This window comes from Schistocerca gregaria, chromosome 2, assembly GCF_023897955.1.
Source record: "Schistocerca gregaria isolate iqSchGreg1 chromosome 2, iqSchGreg1.2, whole genome shotgun sequence".
NCBI lineage: Eukaryota > Metazoa > Arthropoda > Insecta > Orthoptera > Acrididae > Schistocerca > Schistocerca gregaria.
In genome coordinates, this window is record NC_064921.1 from 944,171,637 (window position 1) to 944,195,484 (window position 23,848).

The following is a 23,848-nucleotide window of genomic DNA, read 5'->3' on the forward strand; positions in this document are numbered from 1 at the left end:
ACAGCATGTTCCTAGGTAAAACTACTGTCTCCGTACTCCATAGCAGATAATACAGAGTACTACGACTGCTCGCTAAAGCAGCCAGGACACAAATCATTTCTTCTCAGATCGAGCATGGCCTCAGTGACTCCTACTCTGCACCGGCAGCTGCCCAGTCATCTTCTTGCAACAAAAGTTCTGCCAACCCCTGTCTTCCCTCTAAACATTATGTGCACGGGAATCATCGCCCCATGTCACGCAATTTCAGCCAGTGGGTGGCTTCTGGGAGGCATTTTAAGTTGAAACGTTCTCGAGGCTTCTGCATCGCTAATGGGACCATTGGAATGTTTCTGCAGAGTCCCATGCCAAGAGCAGGAGTGTGTGTGTGTGGGGGGGGGGGGGGGGCTCACAACGAGTGCATCTCTCCAACATGGCCTGTAGTGGCACCAGTCCATCTTTTGTGTTGATTGGTGCCTTGGCCACAAAAAACTGAGTGTGGGCCAGCTTTCTATGTAGTGGAGAAATCGCAGGCGCGGGATGAGGGCACTACCCCATCCCGTTCTGTACAAGGGCTGCTGCCCACTGAAGACAACGTGTCTGCTGCCTTTCTCTTGCGCTGCCCATGGAGACCACTATAAGTCGTCCCGACTCAGCCATTCACCAGTTTCACCACGCAAGGCGTGTTGTGGTCTGCTCACAGAAACTGAGGCTAATTGAACTATTTTCATCTGCTTCAAAATTTACTATTTGTGTGAAATACTACATTTACTCTCCTCTTGCCCCGCTTGGTTGCCCCCATGTGGTGGTACAGAAATATTCAGAATGATTCTGCAAAACCATATGCAAAGCACGTAGTTGTGTATTAAAAATGTAAGTTGAGCAAGTGATGTGGGTCTTGCACTAATCGTGGAGGGGCCAAATCGGTTGCCACCTTGCATTACCCCCTCCTTTACACCAAATTTTTGTGCAGTGTATGCACAGTTGAAAATTAGGGAATGGTATGTCACTAAGCAAATAAAAATCTAAAGTATGACTAGATGTAACCACTGATAAACATACTGAAATTGTTGTGTAAAACATCCACATAAATCTGCCAACTGTCACAGTATTGAGTGAACGTACATAGTCAAACCACAAACATGTACATTGAAATTGAAATGAGTAGGCAAATGTGCCCCTGAAAGTTGGCCAGTCGGCACAAGTGGGCCAAAGTCCTGACAAATTTTCTCCATGAGAAAATTATAATTGTAATAATACAAGAGATGACAGATTTCGGCATACAAAAATGTCCCTAGACTTATGATAAAGAAGGTGTATGCCATTCTACATTGTTATTTTTCTAGGTAATTTATGTTTCATGTAGCATAGTTTTTCTAGTAACTAGCTGAACTTCATTGTATAGTGAAAACAGTAGATTCACAAATGAGCATAAGAAATGTACAAAAATGTAATTTTAGGTTAATCAGATATCTGTCAGTGAAGTACTGTCTATTTTATCACATACATGAAAAAAATAAGAGTGTATTACAATATAAGTGCAGTGTGTGGACATTTAAATAAACTTGTAACAAAGTTATGGTATTCTTGAAATTATTTAAATAACGTGTAAAATAAAATGTACAAAAGTGTCACTTAAATGTGAAATCATGGGCTCTAATTGTATGAAATTACATAACCACTAATAATGTAGGAAAAGATGAAAATGTATGAATAAAACTTAGACAAACAATATAGGGAAAAAATAAATATGTGAAAATAGAGGAAAATTGAAAGAGAACATATACAGCTATGTGCAACGGATCGGTAGCCACAAAAAGGTTGTGCATCCCACTGCATGCCATGTGTCCCTCCGGTTGACAGGCTCTCGTAGAGGGCTGTGGCAACAGCAAGCTCCCCAGGCTGGAACCAGGTCAGTGTGTCATCCTTCCTGAGAGAATCCTGGTGCTTACTGTGTATGGAAATTATGTCAACCCTCCACCAAATGATGTACAATGGAATGTAATAGCATCATCATGCCTTAAGTGTTAATGTAACCATTCACTTATACTAACATGCTGTTAATCGTTTTTGTTTTCCTCGTGGCTGTCTCGAAATGTGTGGATCAACTGATTAGGCAACACAGAAATGCACTTAGTGGATATAGAGAGTGTCAGGCAGTTAACTCAAGTGCTGATGATGGCCCTCTCATAACATTATACTCAGTCCCCCAGTAGTGAAGTAGCAAGCTCCCCGTGCCAACTTCAGGGTGGCAGCTGTTGAGGCCACCCTCTCGTGAGGTGTTTTTGCACAGCACATGGAATGGTGCTGTCCACTTACAGCTGCTGTGCTGCTGTCAAAAATTGCAGACCTGAAACTTAAGATGCCAAATGAGACAGCGTGTAGATCCAAAAATGCTGTAAAGAATAGCGGACCCACCATGAAATAAGTATTGCGTGGAATATGTTGCATGGAACTGGTCATAGTTAAGGGTCATGGCTTGGGGAATTTCTGTCTAAAATGTAACTTGCACAGTCATGACCACACTCGCACATGCAGCTTTCTCAATGTGCCATTGTAGTGTCCCAAATGAATCCCATGTCCCAGTGCAACTGTGGTGTGAACAGGCATAACACAACAATAATATTGGTAGAGCTTGCAAACAAGGCGAGGCTATTTGCGCTCCTGCCTAATTAGTCAGTTGCTGAGGACAACAGTGGCATATTTCCATCGAATTGAATCGAATTCGCACTCCCACAGGTGGTGTGGCCATATTGCTTGAATGAAGAAATAGCTGAATGTCATTGTTCCTGTCCCTTCATGTATTGCATTAAGGATGAACCATGATGGCATATCTGCCAGATTCTGAGAATTCTGCCGCTCAGATGAGGCTTGCAACAAGTTCTCGCAGTGGTCCTCGCACTAGATTCCCCACTCCATGACCTGAACACATGACAAATGTGATGGAGCAACTTTGTTGAGAGACTAATCAAATAAGGGGTGACGCAAAATATCAGATCATGATGGTAAAATTGCAACGGGAGTGAGTGGACCATACATTGATGAGATACTGCCAAACAACCCAAAATGGAAATATGCCTACATGTATAGCCCCTAATGTAGCCAATTGTCCCACCTACGGCTAAGCCACACACAAACTCACACTGAATAAATACTAAGGTGCCTGTGAAAGTAACAAGTAAACATAAGAAAGGGAAAAAAAAGACATATTCCTAATTCTAGTATGAAATTGGATACAGTGACTGGCAATGAGATGCCACCTTCCCATGTGATAAGCCTAAGAAAGTGAAAATAAACTAAATGTTTAAAGCCAGAGACCGACAAACAAAGTTCACATTACAGATATCATTACTCTGACAAGAAATGAGGTCATTTTCCCAAAATATAAAGTGTTACTTAAACAAAATGGCTGTGTGTAGCAATGGCTGTGTTGTTTAAAAATACTGCTTTGGTAGTTGAAATTTGTAACAAATGCTGTATAACTGTAAAATCCAAAATTACATGTATATAGTGCAACAGAAGACTTCATTTTCACTTTGGGAAAGTGGATCCCCCCCCCCCCCCCCCCCCGTGAAAAATGACTAGAACTTAGCTCTGAAATGGAAATGTAAAGACTGTAAGTACAAAGGTCCTGCTGTACTGCACCATATTAAAGAATTAGCAGTACCATTCATCAGATCAAAAATAGATGGGGGTGGTATCTCATATACAATGTGAAAATGTGAACAGAAGTGTTACAAAATGTTCCAAAAGTAATAATCCCTTCCAGTAACACATTCTTAAGCACCTCAGTACTGAGCAGGACCATCAAGAAGAAGAAGAAGAAGATGATTATTATTATTATTATTATTATTATTATTATTATTATTGCCATTGTCTTCTTCTGACTGTAATGAGGATGAATGATGATGATGATGATGATGAAGACAACACAACACCACCCAGTCATCTTGAGGCAGGGAAAATCCCTGGCCCTCTTGGGAATTGAACTCGGAGCCCCGGGCGCGAGAACAAGAAGGTACACACAATATTCAGGATAACCTGATGTAGCATGACAAATTTATCAACAAAGTACAAGTCAAGAATGCAATTAATATAGGGTGTTCGGAAATTCCTGCTACAAACTTCTAGGACTTGTAGAGGAGAGCAAGTAAAATATATTTTTAATAGGAATCCATATCCAGAAACGTAGCGTTTCTGTTCTACGACTATTTCAGTTCAGGTGCTTAACTAATCCACTTCTGCTTGAGGATTTGAATTAGATATGACACAGTACAGTTGTTAAATTATTCCGAAACAAAAAAAGAACTCAGCATACTGTATGTACAGAACAGTACTGATGCATTGCAACAGCAGCTTGATGTGGCAACCACAAATATTGTTACAGCCATTGTACCTACAAAGTAGCTCTAGTTTATAATAGCATGACAGGTGCCACAATTAGGAGTAATGAATGTCATAATTATCATTACCTAAAAATATCTGTTACACAAAAATGAAATGTTGCTGCGTTCACACCAAGATACAAGATATTTCAACGAAACAGCTGTTGTATTTTTCTTAAAAGATCATCATCTAGGAGCTGCAGAAATTAAGTCAGTAAACGTAAAAAAATATATCTAACTATTGTTGAATAAACTTAAACAATCCCAGCATTCTTAGGTCACGGGTTCTGAACATAAGTCACTGTTGCACTGAATGCTTTTCAGTCAAACTAGAAGTAGGAAAACAGTCCTTCAGAATTATAACAATCTATAGTGCATTTAAAAATCAATTGTGCCTTTTGTCTTCTGGCTCACCAGAATGGACGTGATGTTGCTGACAAGATAACATCAGTAGCGAGCTGGCTTCCTTACAAAATTGCTTGTGGTTTAGGTGATAAAGCACCCCTGTTGCCATTCTGTTGATAAACAGTACCATAGTACATGTTAGGTGCATCTATGTTCATCAGCTTTCTCTGTGAAGTGGTATGTCGTTAAAATGTTCTGCAGTGGTCATTCTTTACTAGCAACTCCAGGCAGGAAAAGAAATTATGACAGACAGTAATCAAGGTGGATGCATTCCAGCAGGATCCAGTGTGCAGACGTGTATGCTTATTATCAGCACAAGGACAACCCTCATTTAAATGAACTTATTATCAGCCTCAAAGAAGCAGAACTGCTCAATCGGGGTAGGTCATCACTTACATATTGTCTTAATGAGCTCAGTTGCTGGTATGAAAAGTTTTCATCTCAGACATTTATTGTTAAGAGGAGTGACGTAGTGGCCTGAAGAAGCCAATATCTGCAGACAGTAAGGAATGTTTCATTCGTAGACATTGTGTGGCTGGACGAGATGTGGGTTAATGTATCGCACATTGACAGTGTGGTGAAAGGATCGCATAGCACATGGAACAGCAAAGCACCAATAGGCAAGGATAGCAGGATAATCTTAATTGATGCTAGATTCGCTCATGGCTTCATTCCAAACTGTTTATTGCTGTTGTGTTCCTGGAAGCAAGGCGACTATCATGAGAAAATGAACACCAAAGTTTTCATACAATGGTCTTCCAGTGTTCTGCTGCAAAGTATTCCTCCTAATTCGAGAATAGCAAATGTTATAATAATCTCAATATACAGAATTCCAGGGACATCAACAACAGAACTATTCTTATCTAAGCTTCAAATTATGCTAGAAGACCTTTGTAGAGAAACAAAGAAAAAAGTTGTAATAGCTGCTGATTTTAATATTGATATCACATGTAATAGTAGCCAAGCTTCAAGGTTCACTGACTTAGTTAAGAAATATGGTTTCAAATTGAATTTCTTTGAATCTACCAGGGACAATGGGCAATCAGCAACATGCATTGACAATGTTCTAACTAATTATGTATATGAAGATGTGTATAAATTTTGTGTAGATCTAGGTATTTCAGATCATTATGTATTGTTTATTGAGCTGCCACAGACAGACACAAACATTTCACATACAAGAACCCATATGAGCAGGAACTTTAGCAAAGAAAACTTGCTAACATTTAGTGAGAAGCTAAGAGATAAAACATGGCCTTTTGATTATGGTAACTCAAGTGATAAAAACTTTGAGAAATTCCTAAATAGTTTTCTTGCAGACTTTAATGAAACATTTCCACCTAGACTCTGCAGCAATAAGATAACAAATACAGTAAAGTGGATTACCCAGGGCATAAAAATTTCCAGTGTAAGGAAAAGGCAACTGCACAGAGAACTAAAATATAATAAAGATATAAATTTCATTAAATATGTTAGACTCTATAAAACCATATTTAAAAGAGTTGTCAAGGCAGCAAAACAACTGGCAAACAACAGGTTAATTTTAAATCATAAAAATAAGACAAAGGCTGTGTGGTCAGTCATTAAATCTGAGTTAGGTGTTAAAGCCTGTAACCAAGAAATTCCAAAAATTGACATTGAAGGAAAAACTGTTGTAAATCCAACTCAAATACCAGAGTACTTTAATGAATTCTTTATAAATGTAGCAAAATCTGATGTAGATGTAGCAGATTATCACAACAAAGTAAATCCCTTTGGCCTAGGCAAAAACTCTGAAAACTTTACAAAATTCTCAAAAGTTTCTTTTGAGGATGTAGAAAATGCTATTTTAACATTAAGAAACAAAAAATCTGCAGGTTGGGATAGAATACCCACCAAAGTTATTAAAGTGGTACACAATAGAATTGCAAACCCACTAGCTCAGATAATAAATCAATGTTTTGAAGAGGGCTGTTTCCCAGAGGTACTGAAATATGCTGAAGTCAAACCACTCTTCAAGAAGGGATCAAGAGAGATCATGGGAAATTATCGTCCTATCTCAATTCTCCCAGTCCTATCTAAAATATTTGAAAAACTTGCTGTTGCTCAAATCCAAAACTTCATTGCAAAATATTCTGTTATTCTAAACAATCAATTTGGTTTTCAGCAAGGGAAAAACACCGTAGATGCAGTTAACAGTTTCATTGAGAAAATAAGTACGTCATTAGACAAGAGAAATAAGGTGGCAGGAATTTTCTGCGACCTCACAAAGGCATTCGATTCCGTAAACCACGCATTGCTTGTTTACAAACTTGAAAAGTATGGCACTGGCGGCAGTGCCCTACAATGGCTTAAATCCTACTTATCCAACAGAAAGCAAAGAGTTAGCATTTCTTCAAATGGCGCATATTATTTTTCTGACTGGAAAAAAATTACTCAGGGTGTTCCACAAGGCTCCATATTAGGCCCAGTCCTATTTCTCTTTTATGTTAATGACTTACCATTAAATATCAGCTCCCCATCAGTTCTGTTCGCAGATGATACTTCTGTCTTAGTTGAAGATCAGGATTCAGAAAAAATTCTCAAATCTGTGATCAGTACCCTCAGTACCTTAGAAACTTGGTTTCAGCTAAATGGGCTGAATCTAAACATATCTAAGACTCACGTGATGCAGTTCAAAACCAAACAGTCAAAATGTGAGCAAATTAAGATTGTACACAACAACCAAGTTATAGAAGAAGTTGACTCAGTCAAATTCTTAGGTCTAAAAGTAGATGAAAATTTGAGGTGGCAGGCACACATTGAATACCTTGCAAACAAATTGAGCAGCTTTGCATTTGCAATGCAAATATTATCAACTGCAACGGACATTGACACGCGGAAAGTAGCATATACAAGCTACTTTGAATCCATTATTAGGTATGGTATTGTTTTTTGGGGTAACTCGACAAACATAGTGCGGATACTAAAAATACAGAAAAAAATCATACGAAATATGTGCACTGCCAATCACAAAGAACCATGTCGACCATTATTTAGGAAACTCAAAATATTAACTCTGCCATCCTTATACATATATGAGATGATTATATTTTTGTACTCCAGACGCGACTGATTTGAGGGAAACCATTTTGTCCATTCACATGATACCAGAAACAAAGAAAATTTTATGCTCCCCACCCACCGCCTCAGACTGTTTGCCCAGGGACCTCAATACATGGGAATGAAAATTTTTAATAAATTAAAAGGGAACAAGTTGATGCAGATGAATTTAGGTTCACTTAAAAGAAAGCTATATGAGGTACTGACAATGAAGTGTTATTACTCAGTGGATGAATTCATGCAGGACAATCTGGAAATTTGAGCTGGGTACAATGTGTTACATGTTCCAAGAAATATCCTTATAGTGTTGTTATTTATTATAGTGCTATCATTAATTAATGTAAAAATCATTGTAATTGTTTTATAAATTTTTGACATGTCTCCTGTACGCAAACCAAATGGATTGCAAATGTACGTCATGAGATGAATAAAACACAATTCACAATTCACAATTCGCAACGAACAATGCACCATACCACTCTGTAGTAATAGATAAAGCTCTGACAGTGCAGTGGAGGAAAGTGGATATTTTGTGCTGGGCAAATAAATATTCCATTCGAGCTTAATAAGGGAGATTTAATGGAACTTGTAGCACTCTACAAACCAAAAACTTCACACTATCAGGTCAACGAACTGGCTAACAATAAAGGGCATAATGTAATCAGGCTTCCTTGACATCACACTTATTTGAATCTGATTGAGAATACACAGGCTCAGGTGAAAGGTAATGTAACAAAAAACAACAAGATGTGTATGCTCAGTAAGGTTGAAATGCTGACAAAAGACGTCATTGCAAATGTTACCCCACAGAATTGATCTCAAGTCATCAGCCATCCCAAGAAGGTAACTGCAGAGACCTGCATTCATGAAGGACTTACTGGAAGAACAAATTGAAGAGTGCTAGCACCAGTTATGAGGAAGAGGGCAGAGTTGGTTGTAATTTATTTACTGCCAAATAATGGTTGCCTGGTGGCCGGCTAATAGTCACAGCCTAAGGCAGGTATGGCATTATCACTTCCTTCCACTAGCTCCTTGATGAACTTTCAAAAGTTACTTCTTGTTTTAAACACACTATACAGGGCACTAGTAGAAAATATACCTAAGGTCATTCCTCAGCTAGAAACTATACTCATAAAATTTTATAAGAGCTACAGTAAGATTATTATGTATGGGGCCACATGAATAAAATGAAAATATATTTTCTACTAGGAATTTTGGAGAACATTCTCTGCTTCACAAGAATAAAGGAAGTTGGAGAATATACGTCACCAGAGAATGTTCTCAGCATGAGTGAAGTGATGAGGGAAGTTGCTCAAAACAAAGGACATTTTCAGATATTATATGAATAAAATTAGAGAAGTTTGTCAGAAGTGGTAAACATTTTCAGTTTAAGTGAGCTCTGTAGCATACTTTGACTAAGTAGGTTCTGTAGCAGTTAATTTTTGCCGAGTGCTTTTTTAGTTAAAATGGCAGACTTTTCTGTGCTCAAAAGGCAGAAGAAAGACATACATAGCACAAAGAACCACAGAAGAAAGAAATTGGAAAAGTTTACATACGGTACATTTAAGAGTGAAACATTATTTGGATGGCAAATCGCTTTCTTCCTGAAAATACAAGAGGAGAAGGTAACCCTTCAAATAAATCTAAAATGAAATATTTTTGCACTATTTAGTGGTGTAGAATAAGACTTAAGAATACACCATAAGACAACTGTGTCACTGACATTTTCAGATGTTCTTTAGTAGGTTCCCAAAAAAAAAAGGCACCGGATCCTCTTTTCCAATAAATGTAAACAAATTAGAAACAGGAAAAGGTAACTGACAATCAAGATATCGGGATCCATGTGTGGCGGAGCCCCTCAATTGCAATTCACATACCAGTAAAAAAACTTCCTGCACATGGAGATGAATATATTAATCTAAACTGTTTTCCCAGAATAAATATGCAGGTGATGTGATTACAATGAAATGTTCACTAGTGTTGATGCTTCATGGCCTAGGTCTGTACATGATGGTAGGATATGGAGGAACTCCGATGTGTACCAGATACTACGAGAGAACCAGTGCAATGCTTCAGTTTTACGAGATGAAGGATACAACATAACACCTTGGTTAATGATACTGTTCCAGAATCTTGAAACACCTGATGAGGGGGTGTACAACAAATTTCACGCTAAGATTGGGTGATAATTCAACAGTGTTTTGGAATGGTGAAGAGTTGTTTCCCTGTTCTTCGAAACAAAATAAAGCTTATCCAGACAAAATCCTGTGTGTTCATAGCCTGATTTATTTTTTGCAGTGTAAGGATGAGGATGAGGCACCTAGTGATGACAATAATCTTCCAGTATTGCGAGAACAGGAAGCAGCAAACATGTATGTGGTACACACCAAAGACAGGAAATTGTCAATGTAATACATCAACTTCAGTGTGTGGGAATTTGTTCCTAACATTTTATAAAGAAAACTATTTCATGTAATTCTTGCAGTGAAGATAATTTTTACATGTTCAGTTATAACGAAATACCATTTTGATGAAAATAAAAAACAGTGTGCCTTTGTCATATAAAAAATGCAGTTTAGTGTTTCCTCCTCACTCATGAATTTTATTGTTATTAAAAATTGTTTCAATGGTTCGGTGAGGGTATCTGCCAGATACTACAACAAATAAATGCACAAATTGTTTAATCAGCAACATTTCTAACCGGAACATCGTACTCTTTATTGTTCCACTCGGCCAGTAATTGCTTCTCGGATATGTAAGGGTATTTGCCAGATACTACATTAAAGTAAGTGCACACATCTTTACAACCTTTAATAACTTAAATGGATCTTGTTTCTCTTATTGCTTCACTGGAAAGAAATTTGTGCTGAATCAGTTAAGAGGATATGGAACTAGATAAATGAACATTTAATTTAAAAAGTATTTTTAATTAATAAAAAAATGTTGTTCTGTGACGTTATAAAATTGTATATTGTTTTTCTTCATCTTGTGTTATCAATGTACCACCTTCTCTTCAGGACATCCAATTGGTATAGTAATATTTGTCCCTGCAGTTTAGCATTGAGGCCCGTGCACACGCAACGATCTGTCTGCGCGCATCACATCTGCGCAGACAGGTCGTTGCGTGTGGATCTTCGACCACTAATCTAGTATCTATGGTCGAAGGTGTGGACAGAAGATTTGCACCAACCTGAGGTGTGTGCAAACCTGGAAGATGAAGTTTGAGGTTTGAGCGAAACCTCTCAAATCTGTGGATTTAAACCACATCTGCGCAGACAAGTTGGAGCGTGTGGACAGGAGATTGCCGCAAAGCTGACGCGAAACAGCTGTTTGCTCAGTCTAGTGTTTGTATTTGCGCGCACAGGGCATTAAAATGGCTGATACTCGTCAGTGTTCTCGACAGTTTGTAGGTGAATTCATTGAAATATATAGAAACCACCCATGTTTGTGGAAGATTAAAAGTAAAGAATATAGTGACCGAGACAAAAAGACAGCAGCATACAATGTTCTAATTGAAAAATTGCGGGCAGTTGACGCCTCGACAAACAGAGAAACAGTAATTAAAAAGATAAAAATAATCGTTGCGAACTGTTTACTGAAAAGAGTTATCCAAAGTTCAGAAATCTAGAAGATCTGGTGCAGATCAAGTATACCAGCCAACGTTATGATATTTTGATTTGCTTGGCTTTCTTAGGTTCGCCCTGCAACTCACGCTGTAAATTTGCGTGAGAAAACTGCTTTCGCTTTAGCAGCCACTGTCTACACCATTTTGACTATTTTCTCTGTTTCCTACGGTTGGTCTGAATGTTTTTTGCAACACTAGTTGTGAACACAGACCACAACAGAACTTCCTCCACTTTATATTTCAAAATAACTGAATTAAATTTTTGACGTTTACGGGGAGCGTAGTTGCGGGCGAGCAGTAGATTGGGGTTTGTGTCGTGTGAACACACCACATTTGAAGCGATCTTTTGCATGTACAGACGTCTGCGCTTCCAGATCGTTGCGTGTGGACCGGGCTTAATATAACAGTCGCGACACTTCACCTCGATTTTGTTGCCCACCGCGCCCCAAGCGGCCAAAAACTTAAACTGTGAGTTCGGAGCGATCGTGAAAGCGAATAGTTGTTGTTTATTTTGATTTCTACAATGGTTTTTACAAGCGGGAGCGTTTGTAGCGCAATAAATTGCAGCGGCAACAGGAAGAAGACACCGCAGCTGTCTTTTTTATTATATTACTAAACTGTATCACCAGGATTCACTTGCAAACTATATGTGTATTAATGATTGTTCCCTTTTAGGAGCAGAAAATGGCTAGTTAATAGCAGATGAGAAGACGTTATGAAAAAGACCCAGTTCACCTGAATAATAATATTAGTTTCTGTTCGCTACATTTCGAACAAACCCAGTTCATGAACGCAGACAATAATAAACTCGGGTGGAATGCAGTACCCACACTGTTTGACATCCCAATAAGCCACCTCAACTGACGATGAAGAGGAAATTGCCACAAAGATTCGACAATCCATCTAAAGCTGTAAAACAGTCCTATGACACAGAAGCAGCCGGTTCAACTCTCCAGGTATCAGTACCAGATTCGTGTGATCCATCAACACAGACCTGCTTTGACGATGAAGTGGTTAGATTAAATGCACTTATTCGTGTCTTACAAAAGCGAAATTTTAGGTATGTATTTCATTCACTTCTGTTGTTAGTCACTTAATTTTCCTTGCTTCCCACTTAGAATAATATAAAGATGAAGGTCGTACTTGTGGCAACAGGCGACAGTGACAAACACAGCAGGCCTACAGAATGATAAATGAGCTGTGGATCGCTTTTGCATGTAGAGGTACACGTCTGTGCTTCTTACATGTGAACCTGTGTGTTTATATTCTTTTGATATTAACATGGTAAGCTGCAATTCTATCCAGCGTCACAAGTGTTTCTTCAAGAATGTTTTGTAGCTAGTAATGGAATGTCGAGGAGCGGCGACTCGAGTGCACCGAGAATTTCTCGAACCTCTAGTTCTCAAGCAATTCTCGAGACGCTCACGAGAAATGGCTCGGCAGCGTGTGCCGCTGCGCGCCAGTTGGCTGCGACAACATACGCTGCGCCGCTTTTGTTTTATGAGTTGAATGCCACCGCTAGACAAACACGCTTGCTGTGTTCATAATAGAGATGGGAAGTTCGCGAACGAATGAGTGCAAAGGAACGGTTCACCAAGATGAACGAAAGGACCAAGGAACGATCTGTTCATAGTTCACTTCGGTCGCGGCGGTCTACTTATAGTTCCCGGGAACGAGGAACGATGGATTCATAGTTCACTAGTTCACGGCGGCCACTTCGGCAGTTCTTGTTCCAGCCTCGGTCGCGTGCTTGTCTCAGTCTCGGTCTCCCTCTGCTGGACTCCTCGTTCTTCGCATGACCGCCTGTCTCAGTTCCACAGCCGACTGCTTCTAGTTAGTTCAGTATGCAGTTGTTCGTTTCATTCACTGCGCTCGCCCATTTTACATGTGTTCCAAACTGTTCTTGCACTTAGGTCTGGCTATTCAGCGTCCACGACCGGTAATCAGAAAGTATTTTATAGTCACGTAAATTACATAAAAATTACGATGTATGTAATAGGTACTTCGTTTCAGGTAACAAAAGGGCATATCAGCTCACTTCATTATATCGATGAACAGCAGAAGACATACTTATAACAATGCAAGATTTTTTGTTATTCATATATATTTTGGTTTCATCGACTTGATTTAGCAACTAACTTTCAATAATTTGCTTAATTTTTAGTGTAAGAAAACTCATATAAAACGATTTTCGTGTATTTTTCATATACAAAACATTGCATTAACAAAGCCTCTAATTATTTTTAAGTTTGGTTGTTTCCAATTTGCATTACCTGCTAGAGTGGTTTCTTTGAAAAAGAAAAAAAAGTGGGTTGTGGGTCATTTTGGCTCAGTAGAAAAAGCGGTGCCTTTCCATTTGAAAAGACATAGATTGCCATGAAATCGTATTTACTTATTATCTCAAAAACATTTGTTCAGAAGGAGCTTTCAAACCAAAAACTTTATTACTGTGAACTTAATTATTATTATTATTGTTGCTGCATTAACTTTAATAATGCAACATGGAAACCTAATTTTTACTAAGCGTGTGACACAAGTATAATGCTGAGAACCACATTTTATTTTATGCTTCCTTAAAGTCTACCTCGCCTACAAACTCAGATACAACGTTTAAGTATATATAGGGTGTCAACGATTATTATTTACAACGTAGCATAGCTATGGAGTGGAAGTACAAACGAAGTATTTTATACAAGACACTTGTGGTCTACTAAGTTGGGAAACAGCCACCAACAGGTTCACAAGGCTACGTGTGCTATAGCCCATGCGTGTCGTGTGAGATTTTAATGTTCTCTTCTCCAGCTCTCAACACATCGTCATCGATTGTTTCGCCATTGTTGCTTGCATTAGCTTGTTATTTCTTCACTGCCTAATTATTACATGTTTGTCAGTTTGTTGTGCGGGCAACACATCGTCCGCAATTGGCGAGCAGTCTGTACTTGGGGCCGGTTTTCCGTGCGCTACTCTATATTATTTCCCTGCGTTCAGCCATACAACGCTACAGTTGGCTAAACGATAGGTTCTGCAGAATCACCCCCTCTTGGTGCCCTCCATCCTTCAGTCACCTACACTACTAGTTTCCAGTTTTTCATAAGTACCATATACCAAGCACAAATGAACTGTGAACGAGTGAAAATGAATGGTTCCCAAAAAAGAACGATCAGCAGTGAACTAGTTCCCAAGGATGAACGAGTTTGCCCATCTCTTGTTGTAACTAGTATGTCTCAGGTTTCATTCGAGTAAAGTTATTCAAATCAATATGGACTCTCAAAAACGAACGTTATGGTGCTGGCAATACTTTATGGAGAATGGAGATAAAGTTACTTGCAACATTTGTCGTAAAAACCTCTGTAATGTATCAAAAAATACAACAGGCGTGATTAGACATCTTAAACTGCACAATTTATCGAACAATAAAATAGTGACGTCTGTGGATACAGAGGCTCATTCTTCCAAAGGTGTGAGGCAGACAAAATATCCAGGTACATATGGTACAAAAGGTGAATTCTGTGGAAAAGTTCGGATAGTGTCCGAAGCGGACCGCCACGCTTAAAAAACATTGATTTTTTAATCATAGTCCGATAATCTACACCATACCCCAAAATCAAACCTATACTATCCTAGCTTTTGCACAATACGATATGTAATTTTATTGGACTAGTTGTCGAGCATAACGTATCCCCTCGCAGGAGCACTGATCTAAATCTTACGTTGCTCTTCATAGAGGGAAGTAAACGGCAACAACAGCTAGATGAAGCGCTAGTGGCCATGATAACAGGCGATTTTCAACCGCTTTCAATCGTCGAGCACACTGGTTTTCGACGTTTTGTTTCACTGTTGGACCCACAATACTCGATACCAAATCGAAAAAAGTTGCACCTCATGATTGAGGACGATTACCATAAACAGAAAGAAGCTGTAAACTTGGCTGTGGAAGACTCTACTTGTGTTTCTTTAACGACCGATATTTGGACCTCACTCAACAGTGAGGCATATGTTGCTGTAACTGGTCATTTCATTAACACTAATTGGCGCGTGAAAGCTTTAGCTCTCGAGACATTCCTTTTCCCGGAAAAGAAATACAGCGCTAAATATTAGTGAGGTGTTAGATTACGTGATTTCAAAATAGAACATTGAAAACAAAGTTGTAAGCATCACAACTGACAACATCAGTAACATGACGGCAGCCGTAGAACTTTTTCACAGTGGCAACACAGATATGCAACATGTGCCTTGTTTAGCACACACCATCAATTTACACTCCTGGAAATTGAAATAAGAACACCGTGAATTCATTGTCCCAGGAAGGGGAAACTTTATTGACACATTCCTGGGGTCAGATACATCACATGATCACACTGACAGAACCACAGGCACATAGACACAGGCAACAGAGCATGCACAATGTCGGCACTAGTACAGTGTATATACACCTTTTGCAGCAATGCAGGCTGCTATTCTCCCATGGAGACGATCGTAGAGATGCTGGATATAATCCTGTGGAACGGCTTGCCATGCCATTTCCACCTGGCGCCTCAGTTGGACCAGCGTTCGTGCTGGACGTGCAGACCGCGTGAGACGACGCTTCATCCAGTCCCAAACATGCTCAATGGGGGACAGATCCGGAGATCTTGCTGGCCAGGGTAGTTGACTTACACCTTCTAGAGCACGTTGGGTGGCACGGGATACATGCGGACGTGCACTGTCCTGTTGGAACAGCAAGTTCCCTTGCCGGTCTAGGAATGGTAGAACGATGGGTTCGATGACGGTTTGGATGTACCGTGCACTATTCAGTGTCCCCTCGATGATCACCAGAGGTGTATGGCCAGTGTAGGAGATCGCTCCCCACACCATGATGCCGGGTGTTGGCCCTGTGTGCCTCGGTCGTATGCAGTCCTGATTGTGGCGCTCACCTGCACGGCGATAAACACGCATGCGACCATCATTGGCACCAAGGCAGAAGCGACTTTCATCGCTGAAGACGACACATCTCCATTCGTCCCTCCATTCACGCCTGTCGCGACACCACTGGAGGCGGGCTGCCCGATGTTGGGGCGTGAGCGGAAGACGGCCTAACGGTGTGCGGGACCGTAGCCCAGCTTCATGGAGACGGTTGCGAATGGTCCTCGCCGATACCCCAGGAGCAACAGTGTCCCTAATTTGCTGGGAAGTGGCGGTGCGGTCCCCTATGGCACTGCGTAGGATCCTACGGTCTTGGCGTGCATCCGTGCGTCGCTGCGGTCCGGTCCCAGGTCGACGGACACGTGCACCTTCCGCCAACCACTGGCGACAACATCGATGTACTGTGGAGATCTCACGCCCCACGTGTTGAGCAATTCGGCGGTACGTCCACCCTGCCTCCCGCATGCCCACTATACGCCCTCGCTCAAAGTCCGTCAACTGCACATACGGTTCATGTCCACGCTGTCGCGGCATGCTACCAGTGTTAAAGACTGCGATGGAGCTCCGTATGCCACAGCAAACTGGCTGACACTGACGGCGGCGGTGCACAAATGCTGCGCAGCTAGCGCCATTCGACGGCCAACACCGCGGTTCCTGGTGTGTCCGCTGTGCCGTGCATGTGATCATTGCTTGTACAGCCCTCTCGCAGTGTCCGGAGCAAGTATGGTGGGTCTGACATACCGGTGTCAATGTGTTCTTTTTTGCGTTTCCAGGAGTGTAGTCGTGAAAAGTTATTTGAACAGCAACAGTGAGCTCTGCATAATGTGTGAAAAGGCGAGAAAAATTGTTAGATGTTTTAAAAGAATTTGCAATGCAAATGAAAAACTCCATGAGATCCAGGATCTAATAAAAAAAAACTGTTCATAAATTGATTCAGGAAACCGAAACCCGATGGCACAGTACGTTTTATATGCTACAACGTCTAGTGGAGCAAAAGGAATACATTACGGCCTGTTTATCAACTTTGTATTCAGGTGTAAAGAACCTCACCGCTGACGAGTGGCGAATTTTGAGCGAATGTTCATGTGTACTACAGCCATTTGAAGTTGCAGCTAGTGAAATCTCAACTGAAAGCTATACCTGTCTTTCGAAAGCTATACCAATAATCAGGCAGCTAATCATAACCGTATGCAATGGGGAGTGGGCTACCACGACAGCGTTAGAGATACAGAAATATATGCACAACTCACTAATAGGCCGGCTAGGATTAATAGAAACAAAGTACATGCCGTTGCTACAGTTCTCGACCCAAGATTCAAAACGTTACCATTTAAGAATCCCATTCATTCAAAACATGCCATTGCAAGCCTAATTGCAGAGTGCACAAACGTGGTAGAGACTGTACAATCTACTCATTCGGCTGCTAACGACACTAGCCATGAGTACCATTTCATACAAAACGCCAGTAGTTCCTTATGGGCTTCTTTCGATGAAGAGGTTTCCAATAAAAATCTAATGAAAAGCGCTTGTGATAGCATAGGCCTGGAGGTACAACGATATTTGGAAGAACCGGATAATTCTTTACACTACTGGAAAAAGAAATGAAAACGGTTACCCAGGTCTAGCTGTCGTGGCAAAAAATATCTTGCAATACCTGCAACTTCTGTTCCCAGTGAAAGAATATTTTCGAAAACAGGACTACTTATAAACAAACAAAGAAGCAGACCAAAAGGCCAATTGGTTAATAAAATCGTATTTATGAACAAAAATCGACGGCAGTGTAGCAATGGGATGTAAAAATGCCTTCTGCTGAACAACTTTTGTTTCCTTTCTTTCTTCAGTAAGTAAACGTATGTACGCAGTTTCTGTATATAAAAAGGCTATAGCACTTCTCTTTTACGTTTAAGCATGCATGCATACGTGCAGAATGTACAAGGTAATTTATTTTGTAAGAATAAAGCTTCTGTTTTATGCGAATTCTGTGCTTTGTTTTTAACAACAATTCTATGATTTTTGTCTTATGAGACACATACTAACACTTCAGTACACATTAATAATGGTAGTACAGTTGATATCAATCATAGAATTTCAAAGTTTTCCGAGCACGTACGTACGACGAGTACGACCGCTGCGGCTCAGTACTTCGTGAGATTAAGGTTTTCGCAATTTCTCAGAGAGCGCAGTACTGTCAACTTCTCGGGCGTACCCGAGAAATTCTCGAGAAATTGACTTCGCGTCGCGCGTTTCTCGAGCGCGATCATAACCCATCCTTAGTTGTAGCTTGCCACTAGATTCAGGGTTTTTGTCCATACTTGCGCTTATTTTAGAATCATTTTTAGACACATATATCCCTTCTGATACTACACAAAACCTTGGAGGCAAGAAAATAACTGAAATATTTCGTATATTACGTAGGGAATGTTGCAAAACAAACATTATACTCACAGCGAGTCTGACGTTCACCTTACTCGCCACTTGGAGCGCTAGTGTCGCTCCATCTGTCAAACGGTAACAACTTCTACAGCAGTGAGTGTCGCGACTATTATGTTAGACTGTGGCTCTGTATAGAAGACGACAGAGGCCGTGTATTAATTTTTGCGATCGTTCGAGATTGTGGTAACCACTGTTGTTGACATATTGACATGGATTCACGCTTGTCAGAACGCCACCGTCACGTTTTTGAGTAGTGGTGGCCACGAAATCACGTATGTTAGAAACCACAGTGATTGAGAAGTCACCGATATCACAATAACAACTTTACAGAATCTAACTGCGATTTCAGTCACAATTAGCAGTCCCAAGTAGCATTTCACATTCAACGCCGTGAACCATCTGTTGGCCCAATTTCGTACTGCTTTCTGCGATTTCAGTGACAAGTCACAGCTAGACGTCGCAAGTACCCAAAGACCTTGTAAAAAATAACTAGACTCACTGATGGCGCTGCAGTCGCGGAATGATTTGAACATTCGACTGGACGCCATTATAGTGGTTGTAGTCTGATGTGTTGTGTAGTATTGTTGTTTATGAAGACCCTGATTCAACGTTCTATGTTTGTTAAGGCGTACTTACAGTATTTGTTATTCGTACTTCTACTGTCTGTACGTTCCAATCAAAAGAAGTACAATGGTGAAGAGTTGTGCAGCGATTAATTGTACAAATAAATCCTAGAAAGGAACGAATATTACATTTCATACATATGTGGACATTTTAAGTTGTTTTGTACGTCAGTGCACTTAGTTAATAAATGTTTTTGTAACACGGTATTAGCATAATGTCTGTGAATCTATTTGCAGGTTTCCTTTATCAAAACCACAGCTGTTACAAAAATGGCTACACGCTGTCAGGAGGCAAGATTTCCGACCGACAGAATACCATTTTATATGTTCCGATCATTTTGAAGAAAGTTATTTCCTTACAAATTACGTAAATCGCAGAAAGCTGAAAGATGATGCTGTTCCATCCATCTTTCGTTTTCCAAACCATATACAGCAGAAGGTAAATTTTTCTTTGTGAACCATATTTTATTTTAACTAAAAAAGTTTTAAAGAGGTTGAGTTGCAAGCAACATGAAATTCGAGTTAGCAGCCTTTTTATCGTTATAAAATGCAACTGAATGTATGTAATTGTAATCGATTTCACAACTCCCCTCCCAACCACTGCTTCCTTTTCATACCCCTCGGCTCTTATAACTACCATCTGGTTTCTGTACAAATTGTAAATAGCCTTTAGCTCCCTGTATTTTACCCTGTATTTTACTTACTACATGGAATCTGCCATAGCTAAAAGTTATGTACTGGACTCCTAGCATTTTTCGTAGTTCACTTACGATAGATGTACGCAAAATGCATCAAAATACTCGAAGATTTGCCCACTGTGTTAATAGATATTTTCTGACTCTACCTTGCTTTACATTTTATGACGAGAAGTGCGTTATATATGACATAGTGCTTTGGCAACTCACGACCAAATTATAAAGTTTCAACCTAACATAGACCATGAAAACACTACCGATCAGCCAGCTTCAACAAACAAGACTTCAGGCAGGCATCCAGTATCGCACTAGACACAATATTTACTTTCGAAGATGTTTGTATGCGAGGTTTTTTCATCAGTTTCTGATCAAGGTCATAGCCCTAGAGAATGAAACATGTGAAATAAACAAACATTTGCACAAGTACTGTCAAAAATAACAGTTACTGTAACAATAACATTTACTGTTCTAAAATGTAAAGGGAGTAACGTATCACTTCTGAAAATGTAAGTCCCTGGTCTAATCTAGAGTTACAGCATGTTGAGTAAGTTACAGCATGTTGAGTAATTTACTCTTTCTGTTATACATGAACATATTTTCCCCTCTATGAAGGTTAGACTTAAAGCAAAAAGCAATATTTACTTTCTACTGTCTCTGAAGCATAGCGATACCCACCTCCCTGTGAAGGCTATCCAATTTTAGCTTGTGAAAAATTTTCATTTCTTAACTGCATGATAACATCACACTCACCTAGATAAAAGAAAGGTCATCCACAGTGGTAATCAAATAGTAGTTGACAGTTCTACATAAAAAATTGACTGCTCTGAATAATGAATCAAAGTTCAACCAGCAAAAAATTAACCCTGCTGTTATTGCTACTGAGCTATAACCAGCAAAGTTTTATTGTAGTTTTCAGTCAAAAGTTTGTAATAAATTCCAAACAAATGCAGCAAGCTGTTTTATGAAACTTAAAGATTTTTTATTCAAAGTTTACAAATGAAAACCATTCTAATTTTAAACCACTTTATTTTTGATTAAGGAACAAAACAGATTTATTAAAGTGTTGCCTTAGCATTTCTTTGTAAAGAGTAAAATTGTAAATACCTGCAATCTGATTTTCATATAACATGAAATTATGGCCCTTAATAGTAGTGCAATATGATTTTCTGGCAGTAAAGTGTCTCTGGCATGGACATTTAATTCTTCAAATACACTGAAGTACTGTAGTTTCTCCAGTACTTTATTTTCCACTACAAGTTTAACATTGCCTCTAGGTGGCTTTCCTCCACTTACATCTTGTATATCTCTTAAAATAATTTTGCACTGAGAACATACTATCACAACACTATGTGAAGCTATTGTCAAACCTCCATTATTTTTCCTTTTTAAAAACTTGTTATACATTAAATCACCATAATTTCCAAAAAGGGAAGAAACACATGTTGAACACAGTACCACATTTTTCAAATGCTGCACAACATAGCCAGCTATGTACACTACAATATTTTCTGAATAGTCTGTCGGGATGGAGGGTGACTGAATATAGTCATGGTCTGGTGTATGAGACCAATTTTCATTCAAGTCAGATACAAGGCGTATATCAATATCATTCACTCGACTTTTTGAAAATATAATGGGATCAAACCACATTTCTCAAAACATATCCTTTTTTTCTGAGACAATAATGGAGTTACAGATTCTGATGAATAGTTCCCAGTGTTTTTACATTTTGTAATAATTGTATGTAAGCAGAATGGAAATGCAAAGCAGAAGGATTATTATTCCAACCAAACCTACCTCATATCATGCACAAAAACATCTCTATATGATGTTGGCTGAATTTATACATTAATAAATATTTCAGGCAGTCAATCCCAACAAGATCAACAAACAGCCCGCTAATACTGTGGATGATGCATAAGAATCCTATTATTGGCGTTTTATGCTGTGTCTAATAGATCTCTTTTCCAGTAATATCTTTCAAATCCAATAAATAAGATTCTGCCTTTGATAGAAAAGGAGCCAGGATGGGTTTGTTTGAGAGCCATAAAGTAGATTTGTAACCAACAGCTAGTGGACTTTTGCAATTGCAAATGTCAAATAGCCTATCAAACATTTCACTAAAGTCTGCTGTACCTTTAGCATCTGCAAAGGTATCAAGTTGTAGGTCTTCACTTAAGTGCCTTAGGCTTGTAAAAACTGAGGAACTAAGCACTTCTACAGCTAATTTTACTTTCATCTTTTGTCTCTGAAATGTAACATGATTTCTTTTCAGTTTGTTACCCAAAACTAGGCCCTCCTGACACCATGTGTTCCCACTTGATGACATGTCCATGACATCTATCATCACTTTCATATCTGAAAATAAATTTCTTACTAATTTTAACATATGACAGGCATCAAGCAATATAAATACTTTTTCGGCAGTACTGGGATGCAAAAAGTAAGGCTGCATATGGTTAACATTTGTAATTGCTCCTACTTCTGAGGCAAGTCTCAAGTTAGTGTTTAGTACATCAAATGTGAGGCTCACACACTTCACATTAACTTCGTGCAAGAGTCTGAGTGCATTCTGCACCACACCAAACTTTTCTTCAGAAGACATGCTATTAACTAAAAAATATGCAATTGGGATTTTCCAGTTAGTGTTTACACCCACAACAAGGAGGAATAATTCTTCTTTAGCTTCCACTAACTCTTCATTCTGAACCCCAAAACCCTTGTCAACATAACCAATGAACTGATTCCCATCTCAGTCAAGTCTTCTTGTAATCGACATTTCATCAAATGTTAAACAAACGTAAACATCAACATTTACCTGCTTTGCTCTATCTGAAATCGTTGCTGAAAATGCTTCAGCAGTAAATGCTGGCTTTCCATCTAAAGAGTTGTACAAACATCTTAGTGTATTTGGATGTGGCAAAGCTAAGTCTAATGAGTTAAACACGTATTCATATGCACATAGAGAATAAAAATACAAACTTAATGAAAATGACTCCAGTTTTTCAGAGTATTCATTGTTATTGCCAGAAAACATTCTCCTAAATAATTCTACAGAGACATCGGAAAAAGTCTCCTCAATTCGGCCAGCAGTTCTCTCACTAATTAAGTTTTTGGCTTGCAAATCAGTCACAAGCTCCTTTAAACACTTTATTTTCTCTTCTTGTCTTTCACACTTCACTTTCTTTGCATACAATTGTTTTCGTATGCTTCTAATGACACAATCCTTCATTTCTATTATTTCACTACACTGTCTTTTGTACATCCTTGGACTTTTTTTGCAGTGAATAAATGTGATTGTTGTTAACACTACCACTACTTGTTGTAGGTTCTGCTTCCATTTCTTGTTCAGCTGTGGTAGTGGAACTAACTGCTTTAGTAGAAATTTTCGAGGTACGTGGTGTATTTGTCTAAAACAGAAATATTTATCAACGTTACTAAAATGGAGAGTGAAGAACTAAACAGTCTTATGATAATTAGTTAGTTGCTTGTTTCATGATTTAAACACAATAAACATTATGATAAGCACAGTATAAGGATTATACTACATATACGATTATAACTTCAACTATATGCTGAGTGTGTGTGTGTACAGAGACTTTAGAGATATTACTAAATACCTTATGAAGATAAGCTATTTGGTAATATATTTACTTTGAAGCACACTGTTACACTTAGTAGGCTATGGATCATATTGTATCCAGACAGTGAATTGATGATATT